Source organism: Lissotriton vulgaris, chromosome 9 (assembly GCF_964263255.1).
Source record: "Lissotriton vulgaris chromosome 9, aLisVul1.2, whole genome shotgun sequence".
Taxonomy (NCBI): Eukaryota; Metazoa; Chordata; class Amphibia; order Caudata; family Salamandridae; genus Lissotriton; species Lissotriton vulgaris.
This window is the reverse complement of record NC_141697.1, coordinates 627,787,166-627,809,648: the sequence shown is the minus strand read 5'-3', so window position 1 is coordinate 627,809,648 and position 22,483 is coordinate 627,787,166. Positions and strand designations below refer to the sequence as shown.

The 22,483-nt window shown below is 47.0% G+C and overlaps 1 protein-coding gene across 2 annotated transcripts in view; it reads right to left on the bottom strand.

Annotated features, from left to right (window-relative positions):
- The window catches only part of LOC147691989 (cytochrome P450 2G1-like), an 833,534-nt gene that overhangs the window by 537,525 nt on the left and 273,526 nt on the right, over positions 1-22,483 (bottom strand). The window lies entirely within an intron of this gene.

Here is a 22,483-nt window from a genome sequence, read left to right as displayed (position 1 = left end):
TCCTGAGGGTGGCTGAGGAGGCTGATATATGTTGATACATCTCTTCCAGCGGCTGTGCGTGAGCTTTTTTTTATTTTGCTGCGTGACAGTCCGGAGCGGCCGCCATCTTGTCTCTCGGTAGGATCGAGAGAGAAGAAGAGGTGAAAAACTAAGGGGGAATTTAATGAAAGGGGGCAAGGTATCCCCCTCTTGACCCCCTAGGAATGTTGTTGGGGTTATTAAAGGGTCCCGTGGGGAAAAGAAAAAAAAAATGATTTTTCACGGTAGAAGCGCTTCACGGGCCGCGAACTGGGCCGCAAACTGGTAGCGAAACGGGAATTCGCCATTTTGTGCTTCGTTAATTAAATTACTAGGTATAAGGGGGTGCGGGAGACGTATCCTAATCCCCTATGTTTCCTGAGGGTGGCTGAGGAGGCTCATATATGTTGATACATCTCTTCCAGCGGCTGCGCCATCTTGCCTTTTTTCCAATGCCACAATTTTGTCGTGCACGGCATCCATTTTAGATGCCAGGCTGGTCCCAGGCTATCACCTACCCCTGCGGATGTAGTTTATGGCCCCAGCTGTAGAGAATTCAGACATGCCAACCCTCCCGATTCAGGCGTGTGACTACTGATTTCAGTGCTAGTCTCCCGCCTCCCGATTTCTGCAAGCAAAAACCCGGGGGCATATTACGAACAACTAGCGATAATTTTTGTCTCTAACTTGTTTAGAGACAAAAATTATCGCCGCACATCGGCGATTTTTATCGCAGATAAACCTGCTATTATCGCAGAAAAGTCAGCGATATTCATGTATTATCGAGCAAATGCTCTTAGCCATGTTATCCACCTCCCATTGGATAACATGGCTAAGAACTGCTCAGGGCAGGTGTTAGATTTTGGAGATATTCGCGCTTAGCGCGAATATCTCCAAAAGTTGGTAATAGAAGATAGCGATGTTAGGGACTGTTTCCAGTCGCTAACATCTTGGTACGCCACTTTGCATGTCATTAGTGATAAGTATCACTGACATGCAAAGCGGGGCCCAAGATGGTCGCTATCTCCTTTTAGCTGTCACTAACTGGTGTTAGCGACAGCTTGGTAATAGGGAGATAATTTTATCTCCGCTTTCATGGCTTTTAAAGCCAAAAAAGCGGAGATAAACCCCCTTGATAATATGCCCCATGATTCCTTGGGGGTTTCAGCTGCAGGGCTTGGTATTGTGTTACATGGTAATTTTTCCAGGAAACGTCAGATGGTCGATGCAGGGGTTCTAGAAGAGGTGATAAACCATTTAAGCCTCATGAACAAGCGCATGGTCTTTTAAAGATTTGTGAAGTACTCGGGGCGGCGGTGTGTGTGTGCCCTCTTTTAGGAGCGGGCGGGGAGGCACTGCCAGCAACTTGCCAGGTCAGGTAGTGTTCAACACGTGCATCACCCTTTCTCTGCCTGCTATTGCGCTCCATGCTTCGGAAAGGTAAGAAAAAGAACGTGCATTTGAGTTTGAAATGTCCGATCCTGCAGCAGCACACTTCCAAAGCCCACACATGACAATACCCGATTCAAGGCCCCATTCACCCGTTTTTAAAAAAATAGATAACACTCCAACAAAGTAAGATTATAAAACTTTATTAACTATTAACTATAACGAACGGAACAAAAACTAAAAACATTTAAACATTTTTCAACACAAAAAGCAACAATGGTTAGAAGCTGTCTTTTGTGCGAATAGTCCCAAGGCAGCACAACGTGCAGAGTTCTGGACGGCACCCAGGTGATGTCGCCTGGGTGCCGCACTGGTTTTGGGATCCTACAATGCAGCACAGAAAAACAGCGTGGGGCGTCCCGGGTGGTGCGGGGGGAGGCCTCGTCAGTAGCGGTCTGTTGTGCGAATAGTCCCAAGGCAGCAGAACGCGTTGAGATATTGATGGGACTGTGTCCAGTGTCACATGGCTGACACAACATGTACGACAGGCACCCAGGTGATGTCCAGTAAACTGCCGCACTGGTTTTGGTATCCTACAATGCTGCTCCGAAAATTGGCGTGCGGCGGCCCGGGGGTGGGGGAGGCGGCGTGAACGGGCCTCCCCAGGTGGCGGCCATCTAGCTGAGTTGCGCCCGCTCTTGCGGCTACAGCGTCTCGCTCACCATGTTGTTGAGTTGCTCCCACTCTTGCAGTGCAGCGATAGGCGGCTGCCACATTGTTCTTAAAATGGCGGACGGCTCCTCGGTTTTGGGCCTGGTCCACTGAAATGGCCCTGGGACACCTTGGAACTCGGACGCTTGCCTGCTAGGGCTTGGGCTCCATTCTCGAAAAGCGTCCCCTCAGCCGTGAAGATTCTACAAAAGTCTTGGGGGCCCCCAACTCCCGCAGGCTTCCGGTGGGGAGCGGCTGCCATGATTGCTCGCGGAATGACCATGACGGAGCCACGAGATGGTGGTGCTCTCATGGTGACGCCAGCTTCAGTCTGAAACATCCAGAAACAAGGTGGGGCTTTCATCGTTTGGGAAAAAAAAATGTTCTAAACCAATGAAAAGTGTTATTTTTAGGTCATATGACCAAGCCTTCCATCTTTAGGAAACCAAAAGTAAAATGAACCAATGAAAAGTTTTATAAACAAGTCACATGACCTGTTATGCGGCATAGGGCTACAAAAAGCGTAGAAAATCCGTTGGCACGTGAGGCGGCGTCAGTAGCGGACCGATGTGCGAATAGGCCGAAGGCAGCACAACGCGCCGAGATTCGGATGGCACCGAGGTGGTGTTCAGCAAATTGCCGCACTGGTGTGGCCATCCTACAATGCTGCGCCGAAAGACGGCGTGTCCAGCTGAGTTGCGGTCACTGTTGCGGTACAGTGACTCGAACGCGCCGAGATTCGGATGGCACCGAGGTGGTGTCCAGCAAATTGCCGCACTGGTGTGGCCATCCTACAATGCTGCGCCGAAAGACGGCGTGTCCAGCTGAGTTGCGGTCACTGTTGCGGTACAGTGACTCGAACGCGCCGAGATCCGGATGGCACCGAGGTGGTGTCCAGCAAATTGCCGCACTGGTGTGGCCATCCTACAATGCTGCGCCAAAAGATGGCGTGTCCAGCTGAGTTGCGGTCACTCTTGCGGTACAGTGACTCGAACGCGCCGAGATCCGGATGGCACCGAGGTGGTGTCCAGCAAATTGCCGTACTGGTGTGGCCATCCTACAATGCTGCGCCGAAAGACGGCGTGTTCAGCTGAGTTCCGGTCACTCTTCCGGCACAGTGACTCGAACGCGCCGAGATCCGGATGGCACCGAGGTGGTGTCCAGCAAGTGGCCGCACTGGTGTGGCCATCCTACAATGCTGCGCCGAAAGTCGGCGTGGGGTGCCCCGTTGGCTTATGAGGTGATGTCAGTAGTGGACTGATGTGTGAATAGGTCGGAACCAGCACAAGGCGCCAAGATCCGAATGGCAAGTCCTGGATGTTGAGTGCCTCAGTTGAGAGTTCTGAGCAGTGCTTGTAAGACTGTCTGAAGCTTATTTGCACCTGCTGCAGCTTCACTATTGCCCTGGTGTGGCCAAAGGTGGCACATGACATAGGCGGCCGGCTCCCGAGGTGCGGCGGAACTTTTTTCCTTTTCCTTTCTGCTTCTTTTCCTACAATCCGTTTCATCTGAAGACACGACCAGGTCCCTGAATGTGTGCAGCGGGACGCTATTGATTGAATGAAAATGGCGGCTTGACACAAAGCTGACTCAAGCGTTACTGTTGATGCTATACAGACAAAAATTGGTTTTCAGTTTGTACATTCTTCAGGTTTTTTTTTTCCATCCAAGTCTGATTGAGAGTTTGTAGAAAAATGGCTTCAGATTTTCCACATACTACTCTTCAACATTCTTCCTAAATGTAACAATGTGAAACTCACTAGGAGAACGGCTGTTTCTGTTTCCTTTCAAAATGCTGCCAACAATATTTTCTGAATGGAAGACACCATCTTGTAGCATAAAGGGCCGAAAGGGGTTCTGGTCTGGCCGATGGTTGGTGGAGACATTTTGACTATATCTTGGACCTGCCTGGCCTCGCCCAAAATGGCGCCGGTATAAATGGGACTCGTAACTCCTTGCCCGCAAATGTATATCTAGAAAATGTTATTGTAAGTGGCTGTGTCGTATTTTAATTACAAAATGTACGTCCACCGATTCCGCAACTGTTAGACATCTTTGTTCTTGCAACCTAATGGCCCGCTCGTTACGTTCTTCTACAGTGTAAATGTCTCCTCATCATATACGATCTCAGTTTGCTCCGTGGCCGGCCCACGTGGTTATAGGCCCGTATTTGTATACTGACATTTTCACAATAAAGGTTTTTAAAACAAAACACGGTAGTAGTATTTACATTGGTAAAGTTTTTACTTTTAGTCACTGTTTTCGAATCAGTAAAGGCAAGTGAAATAAAGCAGTCCAATTACATGACGGATAAAAGGTATAATATGTAGGAACGCAGTAAAGATAAATGCTTAATAGCAGTTGTGTTTTTCATGTCTGCAATATAAAGTGATCGATAAGAATCTGATAATCAGGCGTATCAGCGACTAAGATAGCAGGCCGAATCTCTTTTACTCAACGGCTCCGTTATGGAAGGAAGAAACGCCCTTTTTCTCGAAAAAGGAATATATTTTACTTACAAGACAGTTGTAAATTTTCCGGGAAAGTACATTAGCCTGGAATATTATAACATATGTTTGAAAAAAAAATATTGTTCGAAAACAATAAAAAGCGTAATTTTTAGGTCATATGACCAAGCTTTTCATCATTAAATTAACAAAAGTAAAATGAACCAATGAAAAGTTTTATTAACAAGTCACATGTCCTGTTATGCTTACGTTGCGCGCTGCGCGCCGCGCCGCGGATCACTTCCGGGTGCGGTAACGCGGCGTGTCATATAACGCATTACGCGACAACGTAGGTCAAGAATATAGTCAAAATGTCTCCACCAACCAGCGTTCGGAACACAACTCCTTTCAGCAGTCCAAAAAGTTCTGTTAAATGACAACAGAGGGGACAGGCAACAAGAACCATCAGTCAAAGAGGGGAGGGCAAGTTCTTCTCTTCCGGGTCATGTTGGGGCGCTACCGGAACTGATCGAATTGGTAGTCTACAGTGTTTCTGGATGTTTCAGACTAAAGCTGTCGTCAGCATGAGACCACTACCATCTCGTAGCTCCGTCGTGGCCATTCCACGAGCAATCATGGCAGCCGCTCCCCACCAGAAGCCTGCGGGAGTCGGAGGCCCCCAAGACTTTTGTAGAATCTTCACGGCTGAGGAGAGGCTTTTCGAGAATGGGACCCAAGCCCTATCAGGGAAGCGTCCGAGTTCAAAGGTGTCCCAGGGCCATTTTAGTGGACCAGGCCCAAAACCGAAGAGCCGGCCGCCATTTCGAGAGTCCTGTGGCAGTCGCCTATCGCTGCACCGCAAGAGTGGGCGCAATTCAGCTTGATGGTGGGCAAGACGCTGTAGCCGCAAGAGTGGGCGCAACTCAGCTGGATGGGACAAGGTTCAGAATTGAAGAGTCATCAAAAGGCAAAAAGTTCCGCCGGATCCCGGGGGCCGGCCGCCTATGTCGGGGGCGATCTCAGGCTACACCAGTGCTATAAGACTTGGGGAGGGTGTCGGAGCCAAGCGTCTTCTCCGAGTCCATGGCCATCACACCGCCCCTCAGGGGCCTTCGTCAAGCTGTTTAGGAAGGTAACATATCACATTGTTTTCTAATGCAGTCAGGTCCACAAACGACACTCACTTACTTTGAGAATAGTGAAGCTGCAGTAGGTGGAAATAAGCTTCAGACAGTGTTACAAGCGCTGCTCAGAACTCTTAACTGTGGCACCCAACATCCAGAACTTATGCTATTTGAGAATGGCAGTGACATCGAAGCATCTCAGGGACCAAAACCATTAACGTACTTTCACGTATGAAAATCTTACTTGGGGAGGGGGCAGGAGCGAAGCGCCCCCTCCCAGTCAGCGCCACCACACCGTGTGTTGAAAATTTGAAGCCATCGTTCTACAAAGTCAACCAAACTTGGATTAAAAATCTAGAAAAATGTACAAACTGAAAACCAGTTTTGGTCTGCATAGCATCAGTAGCAACGCTTGAGTTAGCTTTGTGTCAAGCCGCAAATTTGATTCAACAAAGCACAGACATTGAAAAAGGCTCAAATTCAGAACTCTAAACTATGGCACCCAACATCCAGGAGCTTGCCATCCGGATCTTGGAGCCTTGTGCTGCTTTCGATCTATTCACACATCGGTCCACTACTGACATCATCTTATAAACCAACGTTATGTAAATAGTTTTTTAATAAAATGTTTTACGCTGTTTCTTTGCTGGTGTGTTGTCTATATTTTTAATATTTGCATACGGTTTGTCGTTATTTTGTGCGGGGTGGTTGATGGAGCCGAGCTGTCTTGCAGCCCTCATGGTGTGGAGCTCAGTTCATCTCACTATTTTCGTATTTCTCATGAAGGGTTGTTCCTAATATTTCTTTTTTAGCGAGGTCAAAAAGAGATCCAATTAGTGGCCTACTGATTTTGCTCGATTACTTTTATTTTTTTTACACGATTTTTCACTATCTGCAAAGACTAAACAGAGTATTGCGACTTTGTGCTTGTTTGTAAATAGAGAATGATCCAAAGAGAACCAATTCTAAAACAGTAAATGCTTGGACAACAATCAATCAAATGGAGAGACAAGCAGCCACGACGGATTACAACGGGGGTAAAGGCCTGCGTTAACTACCCTTCAGTATCTGCAAAGAGAGAGTACTACTAAGACAAAAGAGGGGAGGGGGGGGGGGGGTGCAGCGTTCAAAGCACATCAGCGTGCATAAATACGAAAATGTTTTTATTTATCACGTACTTGACATTTTAAAGCTTTTCATATTTGCTATTAAAAAACCAATGAAATTCACAGAAAAAACCATAGGTTATAGTGGATATATAGTTAGGAATTTGCATTTACAAAACCTTGAAAATTCAATGAAAAAACCATTGGTTTTAGGCCATATATAGTTAGGGATTTGCATTTACAAAACCTTATTTTACTCGCATAAAACCATTGAAATTCCATATATAGTTATAAGCGCTAACTATATATCGCGCACCCGCAATCCACTGCTGATGATGTCACATATTACATCATTCATGACATGGTTAGTGACATCACTGATGACATCACTGATGACATCTCAAATGACATCACTGATGACATCACTGAAAACATCTCATTTGACATGACTGATAACATCACTGATGATATCATTCATGTGATAATACGATGAACCTCTTCAGACTCTAATATAACCTTAGATACAATCAGTGTAAACAGACACTCACAGACTGTCACTCATCCATGGAGTTACTCACACACCTAGTCAGTCATGCAAAGAATCAATCACACCTCCATTTCCTCAAATATACAGTTATACAAACTTTACTTATTCAAACATATACTAACACATATTTACTATCTTATACAATCCCTGATACAAGTTCACAATGATCCATACAGCCACTCACACATTCATTGGCTCTTATGCACAGTTATTTATATATGTCAACTCTCACATGTACTGTGTTTTACATATGTACTTACTTTGACATGTAGCACTGAGATATCCATTCACTCACCAATACACTCATGCACACAGTCAACCGCCCATACAGCTGTTTCCACATGCAGTTTTGAAACCATACATCTAGTGAATCAACTGCTCACACATCTATGCACAGAGTCACACACCTCCCAGCTACCCACACACACACTCAGTATCCCATACAAATACTTGGGCAACCAATCAATAACCCATATAGTTACTCATATAGCTACTTATCAACACATGGAACAGTTTACAGAACAACAGACATAATGATGCACAAATTGAGACAGTTTAGTCATTAACCCATGCACTCAGTGAGACACATTTAATCACTCACTCATATAGTCAGTCATGCACCTACTAAATCCTTCATCCAGACACTTATATATCCACTCATTCTTCAATATGTAAGAGATATTTTAACTTTACAGAAACATACAGTCACTGGATGATGTCATTTGAGATGTCATCAGTGATGTCATCAGTGATGTCACTAACCATGTCATGAATGATGTAATATGTGACATCATCAGCAGTGGATTGCGGGTGCGCGATATATAGTTAGCGCTTATAACTATATATGGAATTTCAATGGTTTTATGCGAGTAAAATAAGGTTTTGTAAATGCAAATCCCTAACTATATATGGCCTAAAACCAATGGTTTTTTCATTGAATTTTCAAGGTTTTGTAAATGCAAATTCCTAACTATATATCCACTATAACCTATGGTTTTTTCTGTGAATATATATATATATATATATATATATATATATATAGCAGTGAAAGTGTATATGTAATTAACAATGTCAGCTCTCAATCCTTGGGTATAGAGGCTGTGTTAATTAATGTAATTTAGGCATCCCAGAGCATCCTGGCAATTCCTAAAAAGAGGGAATTTGTTAGTGTGATATATATACATACATATATATATATATATATATATAGAGAGAGAGAGAGAAATAGAGAGAGAGAGAGAGAGAGAGAGAGAGAGAGAGAGAGAGAGAGAGAGAGATGTTATGTCTAAGTAAAATGTATTTATATATTTATAATATTTTAGTACATAATCTGTTTTTTTGTTGTAGTTGATGCTTCAGTTCTAGATTTTATTTACTAATGGATTAAGATAATTTTTTGTATGTATTTCAATTATATTTTGTGTATTTTCAATAATTTATAAAAATATTTTATATCATGTTTACATTTAAAATAATTGATATTTATAAATGTTACTGTTTTGGCTTATATTTTAAGGTTTTTTAAACTATAATGTAGTCTATTTAAATTCTTTTTAATATAACAATATTTGGGTGGTCGATAATTTATCTTTCAATATATTATAGTGATATATATGTTGAACTTAGAAATGGTATTTCATATGCCCCTATTTTAGATTTTGCTATTTAGGTATTTAGGTATATTTACAGTGATTTTCCATATATCTTGCTCAAGTATATGGTTGCAATATTTTTGGAGTAAATATTTTTCGGGGAAAATGTGTGCATTTCAATACTACGTTCCTTAATATTCGGTCATAGAAGTATTAACTTAGGTGATTAACTAGTATGCTGACGTCATTTTACTAAATCTGTAAGAGCATTTGCAACATCAGTAGAATCGACCTGCAGGAGCAAGATAGCGATGCATATTTTAAGTTATCCCACTATGCCACCATCATCCTGTTCAATCTTACCGTCCCTGGGTCCTGTTTCTTTGGGGCTTCCATTATCTGAAGTCCAGGTGGACATCCAGGGTACAAAACAGTGCAGCGGAGATGTGTCTTGTGTGCCCCGGGAGAGGAAGACCTGGACTGGGCTACCTGGGCCGGAGGCCATGATTTATTTATTGGTGACAGTGTTGCGGACCTGCACAAGACCCAGCTGGTGGTGGACAATCAGCTCCCTCCTGCCCTGAAAGGAGCTGCAGAGTGTTTGATTGACAGCGGATCACCCTGGGGTGCCACAGGGGCCAACAGAGAAGGTGAGTGCCCCTGTTACTGCGAGTGCCCTATGCCACCATTTAAATTGCAGCACCTGCTGTGAGTACCAGTGTCCACCGAAAAGGGTTCTGCTGCTAACTTGGAAGGAGGGCCTAAGGCCTGCTGCTGCAGAACACGTCGTGTGGGGCCATGTGACAACCTTGTGGAGACCTGCAACCAGAGCCGGAAACTCCGTAGGACAGGCAAAGGGACAGGCCTGTTGAATGGGAGCGCAGTTCGCTACAATTTTTTAATCCAAAATGGCAGCTGACAGCACATTACCTGGTAGAGACACTATGCCTCTGGGATACCTGCAGTGGTTTGTAAGCAGGGGGACACTCATGGACATCATTTGGGGGTAGTTAGGGTCACAGCTGTGACCTCTAGCTTGTTCCCTGCTTCTCATGGCACTTCCTTTTCAATCATTGGTCTTAGAGGGGGCTCAATGTTTGCTTTCTTTGAGGCCTGGGGTCACAAAGGAAGTCCCAGTTGTGGCAGGGAGGAATCAAGAGGTTACAGCTGCAAATCCTGACTATCCCCAAATGATGTCCATATAGGCCACTTGGAAGGAGACTTGGTGAAGCCTGGGGAGGCAGCTGTACTGTAGATCCTGGCCCTCGGACAGAGCCTAGGGACTTTGGAGCCTTTTGCATGTGCCATTGGCCTTGCAGGGGTCAGATAGGGACCTGACCAGCCTTTGCCTAATGGGCAAGCCGACAGCTAAAGGTGCCCGTAGTCAAAGGCCATACTCTGAACCCAAAGAAACCCTGGCAATTTTGTCAGACCTGTCCCACCTCACCAGGGGATCTGCAAGTGTGAAGCACGTGCTGCTTTTTTTACTGGGGGCTGATATTGCCGCACTGCTGCAAAACCAGCCCCCACTGCTGCAAAACCAGCCCCAGCCTTTGAGCCTCTCTGGAAAACGACCAATCCCCGCCAGGGCTCGTCTGACCCTGCTGGAGTAGTGAACTGGGGGATGCTCACAGCCGAGTAGCCCAGCAGACCCAAGCTCAGAGGCGCTGGGAGATAAGCTGGTACACAACGGTGCAGAGGCTATACTGCAGGCAATTTGGGAGTCCAGCATGGTGCTGGTGTAAAAAATAGATGCAATATTGATCGATGTAGGCCTCTTTATGGCAGACCAAACAAAACTAGCAGACACAGTGAGCTAAACTGAGTCCACTAAAGTTGATATGAGACCAACAGTCTCCACCGTACAACAACAGATGGAGACCATTTGCAGGAACTTGAGGCTGCTGCAAGAGGAGGCTGAAGATGCGGAGGGTCGATCCTAGGGGGACTGCCCAAGCGCATCGAGGGCCCATTTGCAGTTCTTCATTGTAGAGAGTGCCGGCTTAAACAGTTGCCACAAGACGTCCCACCACCACAGCTAATAAAGGTTCGATTGCCGAGCTACTAAGATCGTGACACTATACTACAGTGGGCCCGCACCCATGTGCCTTGGGATCTGGAGGGGCACAAGATAGACCTTTTTTTGGACTATATTGCCCAAGTACAGATCAGTGCCTCGGTTTCTCAGTGCCCAACAAATATTGAAAACACCAGGCATAGGCCTATGGATTGATGTACCCAGCAAAAATCTGTGTCACAGCGGATAACAAAACATTCTTCCTTACCAACCAGGACGAAGTTTGAACATGGCTGGAGGACAAGTACCATGACATATTGCTCCCGAATTGGGAAATCTCAGAAAAGGAAAGTGTGACCAGCTCCTGGAGCTCCCTCAAAGGAATGCACGGTGATGGAGAGTGTGGTACTGGTGTCCGACTTCAGGGACCAGAAGGACAATCCCAACTCAACAAGGACCAGTGACACAGACACCTCAGAAAGAGACGTGGACACTTCCTCACAGGAGGGACAAGACTCCTCACTGCAGGGCCTAGTGGTTACCCCCAGATCAGTGGACATTCTGCTCTAATGACTTAGTGCCTGCATGGTCTGCTTTATGTACCACCCCAGGGATGCTGAACTGTGAGGCTCGGGGATAGGAGTCCCCCTCTTGGGTATAGCGGTGAGGGCTACAGTACATGTACTTGGTATGGGACCTGCACCATCATAACAAAGAGGATACACAAGTATTACTAAGTTATGTTTGTAAGGATTTTATTTTTTACTGTCCAAATGGTTACATGGGTGGGATATGTTATGCCTCGATCTGGGGGTGTAGGAACACATATGCACACTGAACATTTGCTCATCCACACAGCATTCCTCCCTGACATATATATTAGATGGCAAATATCACCTGCATATTTCTCCTCTCCACTCACAATCAATCCAACCACACTGTGACCTTTATCAGGCATCATAAATAAGTACAATGTTCTATCTTGGAACGTTAGGGGACTGGGCTCACTGATGAAAAGATACAACTGTTATTCCTTCATAAGCAGGAGAAATATATATGTTGCCTGTCACCTAGAAACACATATTACCAACACAAACTGCAAAAGCTGTTGAAGCCATGGTGTGGCCAGATTTATGGTAAAGGGTACTCTGAATACGGGAGTGGGGTTCTGGTGTGGTTGGATCCGGGCGTACCAATTACAGTGTCGCGAGCACACACTGACCCAGAAGGCAGTTTTAAAGTACTGGATTGCACGCTAGATTGGAAGGAATTTTCCCCTGCATGGATATATGTACCCAAAACCAAACTACTCCATTTCATTAACACACTGTTTACCTTCCTACATGGATCCACTGATACAGAAGTGTAGCTCAATGGTTAGAGCGTCAAACCCTGATGCAGAGGTCTAGCCCGGGACCAGGGTTCAATTCCCCGCCTCGGCGGGTCTTGGGCTCAAAAATTCCACGGACCTGATAATTCTCGCCTCTGTGCCTATTCTAATCATAGAGTCCCATTCTGCAACTCTGGGCAATAGCTTGCTTAATCTCCACAACGGCCCCCACAACGCTACGGACGCCTGGCCTTCACTCTGGGGGTGGCCAGGAGTGGACGCCTCACAGGGAAAGCCAGGACGGGTTCCACAGCGGTATTCGTACAAGCGCCTTGAGACCCTTGCGGGTGAGTAGTGCGCTATACAAGTATCAATTTACATTTACATTCACATTTACATACAAATTGGTTGTGGGGGGAGACTTTAACCTGGTTATTGACTGTAATCTAGACCGACTGACACCGGCCCTCCTGCCGGGCCCCCTTTGGCTCATTGACATGAGGGTTCCGGCAGCTCAATGAAAAGTAATGGACCTATGGAGGGAAGCTCATCCAGAGACTCACTAATACTCTTTTTGCCCAGGGTGCATAGGATCCACACCAGAGTGAACAGGTTTTTGGGTTCACCCTCTTTCAACCCACTGTGCATAATTCAGAGTAACTTTGCTACACCACCTTGTACCACTAACCTACTCTTTTATGCTATTGCTGGGCAGACAAATAACGGTGTTGCCAACTTGGCACCTGCAACCTGATACTTTACTAGGCCATTCCTGTAAAGGTGACTATTGGGTATTCAATAGATGAATATTTCTGAAATATTGAAGGTACAGCCAAACACAAGAACGTCAAGTGGGATGTCTTCAAGGTTCTTCAAGGTTATAATGTGGGGGGTCTGCATCAAGACTTCGTATGACACTAAGCTGATGTTGCTAGAGGAGGTACAATAACTGGGGGGCATGTCTGCAAGCTTGAATGGGCTGCGGCATGACTGCTGAAACTGAACAAAACATATCAGTCATCATTGTAAATCCTCCAATGACTGTACTATAAAGAATATCTTGCCCATCAGCACAGCCAGGGGGACAGAGAAGGCTGACTCCTGGCATCGCTGGTGCAATCTGACAACATCAAGAGACCTATAGGGGCTATACGGACAAAAGATGGGCAGGTTGTTGGAACGCAGCTGGATACCAATAAGTTGTAGATTACCATAATAACACGGTATGTGACCGATATGGTCTCAGAGCCTTCCCGGATTACCCAGTTCTCTGAGTCCATGCAACTGTCATGACTCTCTGTCACACACACGATGAGGCTAAATCAGGACTTGAAAGTGCAAGAAATCAGGCTAGCCATGGATCAACAGGTGAGGGGGACGTGACACAGAATTGCCAGCATTCCCTCAGAATTCTATGTCACCTACAGGTCCAGGTTAGTAATCAGATTGCACACTGTGTACAAGGGAGCTTTTCAACATGGGGTACACCCTGAATCAACAAGGGAGGTTGTCATAGCGATCTTGCTGCAGCGGGGCAAGGATCCTATAGATGTGCCATCCTATAGACTGTTATCCCGTCTCCTGATGAAATATAAACTATCTGGGAAGGCATTGGCAAATCAGCAGCTCCCTCACCTGCTGCTCCTAGTACATCCAGACCAGGGTGAGTTCATCCCAGAACAGAATACCCACATCAATCTTCGCCAAATGTTCCATATTATGGACATGGTGGGTCAGGCCAGGGCACCCCCTAAGTGATCTCCCTAGACATGGAAAAAACCTTTGACACCCATCTATGGCCTGAACTATTTTTTGTGCTATAGGCTTCGGGGGAAAAGGTAGTAATCCTGCAATGGATACAACTACTGTACACCTAACCCCTCACCAGGGTGCGCATGGAGAAGGTTTCATCTGATAAATGGAGACTGCAAAAAGGCACCAGACAGGGATATCCTCTGACCTCTATTCTATTCGTAACGGCTCTTAAACCATTAGTATGTATTCTATGTGAAAAGGGTCCAGAGGGGGGGATCAATGTGGGGAGCAGATACCACATGGTTGTCTGGTATGCATATGATGCACTGCTATTTCTTAGGTACCCGGAAGCCAGTTTACCAGCACTCAGACACTTGCTAGACAAGTTTGCAGGTTGTCGGGCTTATGGGTGGATTGAGATTAGTCCTGTCTGTTCCCATGTACCCTAAAGTGTCATTGGAACGTTCTTTGTTCCTGGAGGGCCCTCTGGCATGGGGACCCATCACCTTTGAGTATTTGGGTGCACAGATCTACCACATGGACCGATATCTCAAGGAAGGTAACCTAGACAAATGTGTGTCTCGTATAAGGTAGGCAATGCCCTTCTGGCATTGCCTCCCCTTGCCTCCTTGGGGATGGTGGCTGTACTAAAAATGATCATTCTCCCTCGACTGCTATACTTTTTAATGGCCCTTGCCATTGCTTTGCTGGGCTCATTCTTCAGGAAATTGAGGTTCCTGTTCAATGGCTTGGTTTGGGGAAACCAGAGACAACGGCTATCCATTGAAAAATCAATTAATTATTTAGGCATGGGTGGCATTGATGCCCCCAGTCCAGAAAAGTACTGTATAGCAGCTCAATTGGTATGGCTAGCATATTGGTTAGCGGTGGACACTGACACAAACAGATATGATCTTGTGGAACTGCTAGACTTTGGGGACATTCTGCAAGTCGTGTACCATGGAGCCAAGCAGAGTGCCCCCAACCGTGGAGCACTGCATACTATAAAAGTATGCTGTGACACATACTGTAAGAAAGTGGGTAAAATGATCCCATATTCCCTATACCTTCCAATATGAGTGGTGCCTGGTATGGCTCACATGGCAGATACACACACCACAAAGGCCTGGGCCCAGGCAGGGATCACTACCATGGCAGATGTATACAGTGAAGGGGAAATCCTGGCCTAAGAGGCTCTGCAGGACGCTTATGGGATACAAGGAGGGCAGTTCGTCATATATGGAGTGCTGGGATCAGCACTTGTTGGCATGGGGGTGGGAACACAAGGATCAGATAGAGTGAATGCTCTCTCCACGTTAATATTACGCTCTGTAAATAGGAAGGCAGTAACCTCTATGCGCAGGGAGCGAGCCCCAGCATTCCAAGTGCCCACCATTGCTCTAAAAGCCAAGTGGAAACACAGGATGGACGGAGACATCACTACCAAAGAATGGGATAAAATATTGGAATACAAGAAGAGATTAAGCATGAACCTCTGTTTAAATACACCCAACTTAACTATCTACACTGAACATTTTGGTAAACTTGCCAAAATGTATGCAGGACTCCCTTTGGATTACCCTAGATGCCATGCGAGAGGCACACACTTTTTTCATAAGGTCTGGAACTGTCCCCGCATGCAAACTTACTGGAAATCCTTGACAGACTTTCTGACGTAATTGATGGGAAGATCGTTACCCTTGACGATGGCACTGTGCCTACTGGGCAGAGTGATGCAGCCCAAACGAGCTAAATACAGATCTTAATATCTGGACTTTGCCCTACTCTTGGGCAAGTGAAACACCGCAATGGACTGGAAGACCACCATGGACCCACCAATCGCCAAATGGCAGAGAAGCTGAAGCATGAATGTCATGGCCTGCATCCATCTTCAGTTGGGCAAGGGACAGATAATCACAGAATGGGTCACACTCCTGATGGCTTTACAGCCTCAGGCCAAAATGGATGATAGACCACCATGAGACATGAAGCATGACACAATAAGACTGCTGAATACCTATACCCTCGGACACAGCTCACATGTTCTCAGTCAAACTCAAACCTGTGGCAGGTGTCTACGCAGATGACGGCAGTGGGGGGGGGGGGGGGGGGTCGGGAATACTCAGTCCTTTAAGGATATTGGTTTCCCTGACACTGTATGGAGGGGACTGAGGACATCTTGCATGTGGTTTGGGTTGGAATCTGTCATGGGTCTGATATGTACCAGTAATGATGTGTACTGGGACATTATGTACTTGAGGTTGCTGGGGTGTTTGATTACAGGTCTTGCAACGTCTAAATCGATGCAATACTTTTATTTGGCTGTACCTTTCTGTAATGTTACTCTTTCTTCCCCCAATAACTCTCGGAGTCGGATGGTGGTACCAGCCTCTTTATTCAGGTACATACATACAAGGAGCGCAAAGCATGTCCTGCGCCCAGCCTGCTCGCGCTCTGAATCCGCGCTCCGCCTGCCGCGCCTCTACGTCAACGCACGTCACGTAGCCACGTGACGCGCCGTACTAGCGCGCTCACTACATATCTCCCTTTTTTCCAAAGGGTTATGTGAACAAGTCCTGACTCATATCATAGTCTCTGAACCTCACTGGTGGGACCACCGCCCTGCCCCTTCTCGTCAGTCTTACCGGGGAATGTGCAGTCGTTGCTTCCTCACTCTGTCCACTCTCTAGCGCAGCCGCGCCAGGCACACTCCGACTGCTGTCTTCCTCTGGCTGACACTCTGCACTTGCCTCTTGATCTTCGTTACTACTTTCTCCTAAGTCCGGGCCTTCACCTCCATAGTCACTGGAGTGGTCACTGTTGCTCTTACTCTCTTCCCTGTCGTCTCTGCTTCTCCAGTTGAGTATTTTATTGCACCTGGCGATGCGATCCTGTGACCACACGTTTCCATCGCTCAGCAAGGCCGCCCGGCCCTTGATTTCCACAACTCTCAGGGGCCTGCTGTACTTACTTTCCCCTTTTTTCTGTAGAGTAGGCAGTCTTACTCTCACCCATTCCCCCTTTTCGAGGGCAGTGTCTTTTACATTTCTCCTCGCATCATAGTGTTTGGTATACACTGCTTGTGCCTTCTTCAGATTGGCTTGCACCACTGCCGGTGACCACTCACTCTTGATAACTCTGTCCTTCCATATCCTGTTGTCTTGGGTGAACGGCTCCCGGCCCCTTAAGATCTGGAAAGGGCTATAGCCAGTGTTCGTAGGAGTTATCCGATACGCCCACACCATGTGCCATATCTCCGCTTCCCAGTCTTTGTTGTCTGCAATAGCCGCTTGTATCGAGCCCATCACCACTCTATTGAAGCGCTCCACCAACCCATTCCCCGCCGGGTGATATATGGATGTGTGTTTAGACGCTATTCCATTTCTTTGCATAAATTGGTTCCATCTGTCAGAGCGGAATTGGGGCCCATTGTCACTGAGGACACACTTAGGGATGCCCTCTCTCACGAAGGTCTCCGCCATGAAGCTCACTATTTTCTCAGTGTCCATTGTTTCTTCGATCTTTACTTCCGGCCATTTCGAATAACGATCTACCATTACACAAATGTATTTCTGTATACCCTGTGCATTCAGCACTGGCCCTAAAATGTCGATGGACAGTTCCTCCCACGGGTTTTGTGGAGGATCAATCTTTCCCAGGGCAGGGCGCAATGGTTTAAGCGTTTTGTCCGCGCCTTGGCACCTCAGGCACTCTCTCACATGTCTTTCCGCTCTAATGTCCATTCCTGGCCACCAATAATTCTGCTTGGCCCTTAGTTTCAGCTTTCCCACTCCCAGGTGGCCTTCATGTAACATGTCCATCAATCTGGGTATCATCGTTGACGGGGGTATGACTCTTTCCCCTCTGTATATAAATGTTCCCTGGTCATCCATAGATAGTTCCTCTCTCACCTCGAAGTATGGGACAAGGCCACGCTCTAACTTGCATTTGTCCGGCCAGCCTCTCACAATGTAGTCCTTCACTTTCTCTAGATTCGGGTCTCCTTCATATGCCGTTCTCCATTCCTGTTTGCTGATAGATACTTCGAGGTCCTCGGTGAGTGCGACCCACTCTTGCCCCGCCTCGGGGCATTCTGTACTGGGCTCCATCGCTGCCGCCCTACTCAGGTAGTCCGCTACTTTGTTCCTGTTCCCTGGAATGTGTTCAACATCATAGCGAAACTCCATTAGTTTGAGCGACATTTTTGAGATCCTCGGTGTTGCTTCCGCATGTCCACTAGATGTGAGCACTTTGAGCAGGGGCTTGTGATCGGTCCTCAACCGGAACCTTGTGCCCCACAGGAACTGCCGGAACCGGGACATGGCCCACACCACCGCCAACATTTCTTTTTCAATCACACTATATCTCTTTTCAGTGTCATTCAGGGTGCGGGATGCGAAGCATACGGTTTCGACTCTCCCTTGACCTCGGTCTTGCATGAGGACTGCCCCCAGTCCTTTATCACTTGCATCTGTGGTTAGTATGGTGCTTCCTTGGGGGTCGAACCCTTGCAGTGGGATTGCCCCTGCCACTTCTCTCTTTATCATTTCAAATTCCCGTTGAGCTTCCTCTGACCAACAGAACTCACTGTTCTCTCGGGTTGACAGCCTCATGTGGTGAGTTTTCGAGGCAAAATGTTCAATGAATTTCCCATAGTATTCTGCCATTCCCAGGAATGACCTGACTTCCTCTTTGGTGGCTGGTGATGGTGCGTCACAGATCGCCTTTACATTTTCACTCTTGGGAGTCACTCCTTGAGCACTGATTTCGTGGCCCAAGTACGTTACCTTCTCCATCCCTATCCGGCATTTGGCCCATTCTGCTGTGAGGCCCTTCCCTTCCAGGATGCCCAATACCGCCTCCAGCTTCCTGTTGTGGTCCATCCTGTCCAGGCCCATCACCAATATATCATCCTGGAAGTATTGCACTCCCTTGAGGTCCTGAAACAGCTGATGCATGAGCTTTTGAAATACTGCAGCCGCCGAGGCTAGTCCAAACGGCATGCGGCGGAATCGATAGCATCCGAAGGGAGTTATGAAGGATGTTAAGCTGCGGCTCTCTGGGTGTAACGCTATCTGGTGATACGCTGAAGTCAAGTCTATGGTGGAGTACCACTGAATACCCCTTGTGCTGGCCAGCATCTCCTCTATCCGGGGAAGGGGAAACTTCTCCACCACTATATTTTTGTTCAATTCGCGTAGGTCCACGCATAAACGGACTTTCCCGTTTGGTTTCTTCACCACCACCAACGGCGATAGCCATTCAGCACAGGCTATCGGCTCGATGATCCCTCTTTTCTCCAGCTGTTGTAGTTCTTCCTTCACGTCGTCCCTTACTGCTAGCGGGATGTTTCTCACCTTGTGTGCCACCGGTACAGCTCCTTTTTTGAGTACGATCTTGTGTGCAAATCTGTCGAGTTTGCCCACTGAGCCACCGAAGACCGTTGGGAACTTCTTCCTCCATTTATTCGTGTCCAGCGCTTCCTCCGGCTCCATCAATAATATCTGTTCCTTGCCTCCCGGGTCCAGCTTGATGCCCAGGTCTCCTTGATCGAGCCATCCTAGGACGGAGGGACCTTTCTCGGATACATACAGTTTGCACCTGGCCTCTCTGCCCCTGAACTCGAAGTTCAATCTCCTGCACCCGGCCATGGGGATTCGATCACCATTGTAGGTAACGGGACGTATGTCCAGCTTGTCCAGCTCGGGGCCCAGTCGCGGAGCAAACTTCTCTTCCCACACGCTCCGGGGGATGATGGTGTACGGCGACCCTGTGTCTGCCACCACCTGGACTTCGACGCCTCCGATCATCATTTCCATGACGGGTTTCATCGTTCTTCCTCCGCCGGTGCCACGGCCTCGGTCGTTTATGCTTAATATTTCGTCGTAGATGCAGAGGACTGTGATCACCTCTTCCTCTGCTGCTTCTTCTGGCTCCTCCGATGCCTGGGCCACGTACTTCACTGCGTTCTTGGCTGCCTTCTTCCTGCACGCCTTTTCAAAATGGCCGATTATTCCGCAGAACGTGCATTTGGCGCGAAGCGCGGGGCACTTCCGGTCGTGCGCCTCGTGCGTCCAACTGCCGCATCTGTAGCAAGGCCGTTTGTTACTTCCGGCCTGTTTGCCAGGGTTGCCTGGGCTGTTCCGCCATTTGTCGGGACCCTTTTCCGGCTGTTTCCGTGCCTGATTATCCTTATGGTGTTCTTCCTCGTCTACTTTGTTCACCGTCCCACTGGGCACGATCTCTTTCTTCGTAGCCGCTGCACACCTTCGTGCCAGTTCGGCCCTTTTTACTATCACCAACACGTCCTTGAGAGAGGTGTCCCCTGCGGCCCATAGCTTGTCCTGCACGCTCGTGCACGTGGTGTGCATCACCACTTGGTCTTTTATGAATTCACTTTCCCAGTTGGCATATTTGCACGATACCGCCAGTTTCTTCAACGCCGCCACATACTCTTCCACCGTTTCCCCGGGTAGTTGCTTCCTTTGCTGGAAGTTAAACCTGTCTACTGAGACGCACACTGAGGGTTTGAAGTGTTCTTCTAGGTCTTCCAGCGCATGGGCATACACATCGTCATCCTCTGTCTCTCTCTTCTTCGGTACCAAGCTTTTGTATATCCTTAGGCCTTCTGGGCCCAGATTCAGCAACAGGATGCGTTTCTTTCTCGGCGGCTTAAACTTCTCCTCGCTCTCGTCTTCCATCACTTCTATGAAATTGTCTATGTATTCCTTCCAGTCCTCCCATTTCATGAGCGGTTCTCCTGGTCGGGGAAGGAACTGGACTGGCGCTATCGCGTAGCCCGCTTGTGCATTCATCTTCTCCGCCCGGGCTGCGGGTAGCGTACCTTCCAAGCTTCTCGGGCTCCCTGGTGCACCGTTTCGCTCTTCCTTCTTGAGCAAGGGTGGAGGGCTGTTCCTTTCAGCCCTTTCCTGTTCGGGTGGAGTAGCCAGTGCGTATCCCGGTGGGCCGCGACCGTGACTGGCTTCCTACCTCGGTTGTTCAGGGTTCTTCGACCGTCGCTATTTGTGCTCTCGGTGCTCTGTTCTCTTTGCTGATGGTTGCGTTGCGCTCCTTGCCGTGCCCTATGAGGATGGGGTCGCTGTGCGTACCCTCGGGCCTTCCTCGTTTCTCCTGCGCCACCACTCCGTTCCGCCGTGCTTCTCGTAGTCTGCGTGGTGGGGGTCGTGGGTCGGTATCCCACCCTCGTCGCCACTGTAATGTTACTCTTTCTTCCCCCAATAACTCTCGGAGTCGGATGGTGGTACCAGCCTCTTTATTCAGGTACATACATACAAGGAGCGCAAAGCATGTCCTGCGCCCAGCCTGCTCGCGCTCTGAATCCGCGCTCCGCCTGCCGCGCCTCTACGTCAACGCACGTCACGTAGCCACGTGACGCGCCGTACTAGCGCGCTCACTACACTTTCCAGACTGATATGATAGCAGTACACCTTTCAGTTGTTGTTTGATATCTATGTGTTCATGTCACAAAAAAGTAATAAAGAGTTATGCAAAAAAAACCACTATTAGTAGAATTGAGAGCATCTCAACACAAAGATCTGTTGTCATATTTTAGTATACTTCGGTGAATAGTTAACTTCTAATATGAGCAGTCATGAGATGACTTCTTTAGGTTAGATGTCCATAGTGAAGACCCACGTTTGATGTTAGGCAATGTATGAAAAAAAGGCAGCGCTTTTGAGATGCATGGCATGTGAAGATGCCAAGGCTTTCTTCATTGCAAAACACATTTATGAACCTGGAACATGTCCAAGATAGCTATCTGGTAAGAGTCAAATAATTACAGTACAATGGCATGCACATGACATATTCTGCAATGGTGGAAGCACTGCACTTCATCTAATTCTACAAAATCCAAACCACCCCCTTAACTCATGTACAATCAAACCCAAGTTATGATCCACATCGTACGATTCTGCCCAGTAAGCATAATAATCTCCTAGGACGCGCACTTCAGGAGAGCTATTGTGAGACATCCTCAAAGTTCAATCAAGAAATGGAAACAGTTTTTAAAAAAACACGCAAAACTAGAATATAAAACAATCAATAGCAAAAACATAAAGCACTATTGGTTCACCAATAAGAGATCATGAAATAATGAAAATGCCACATATTATGCAATTAAATTTCTATTGGATTATTAGAATCATATGTTAAGGGACATCACTGAATTGTCTGGAAACAACAACACACAAAAAGCAGTAAATTTGCGAAATGCATCTAATTTGAATGGATAATATTCGCAAACATTAAAAAAATATGTGTTCAATTCCCAAAAAAGAAACAAAAAAATGAAGGACAACGAAACAAAATAATGAAGGAATACAACATCAATTTACGCATAAGCATAAATGTTGATTACATTTAATTAAACAGAAGTTTAACTTTAGTATGTGGACAACCCCTACTCTCAGTAACACAACATATTC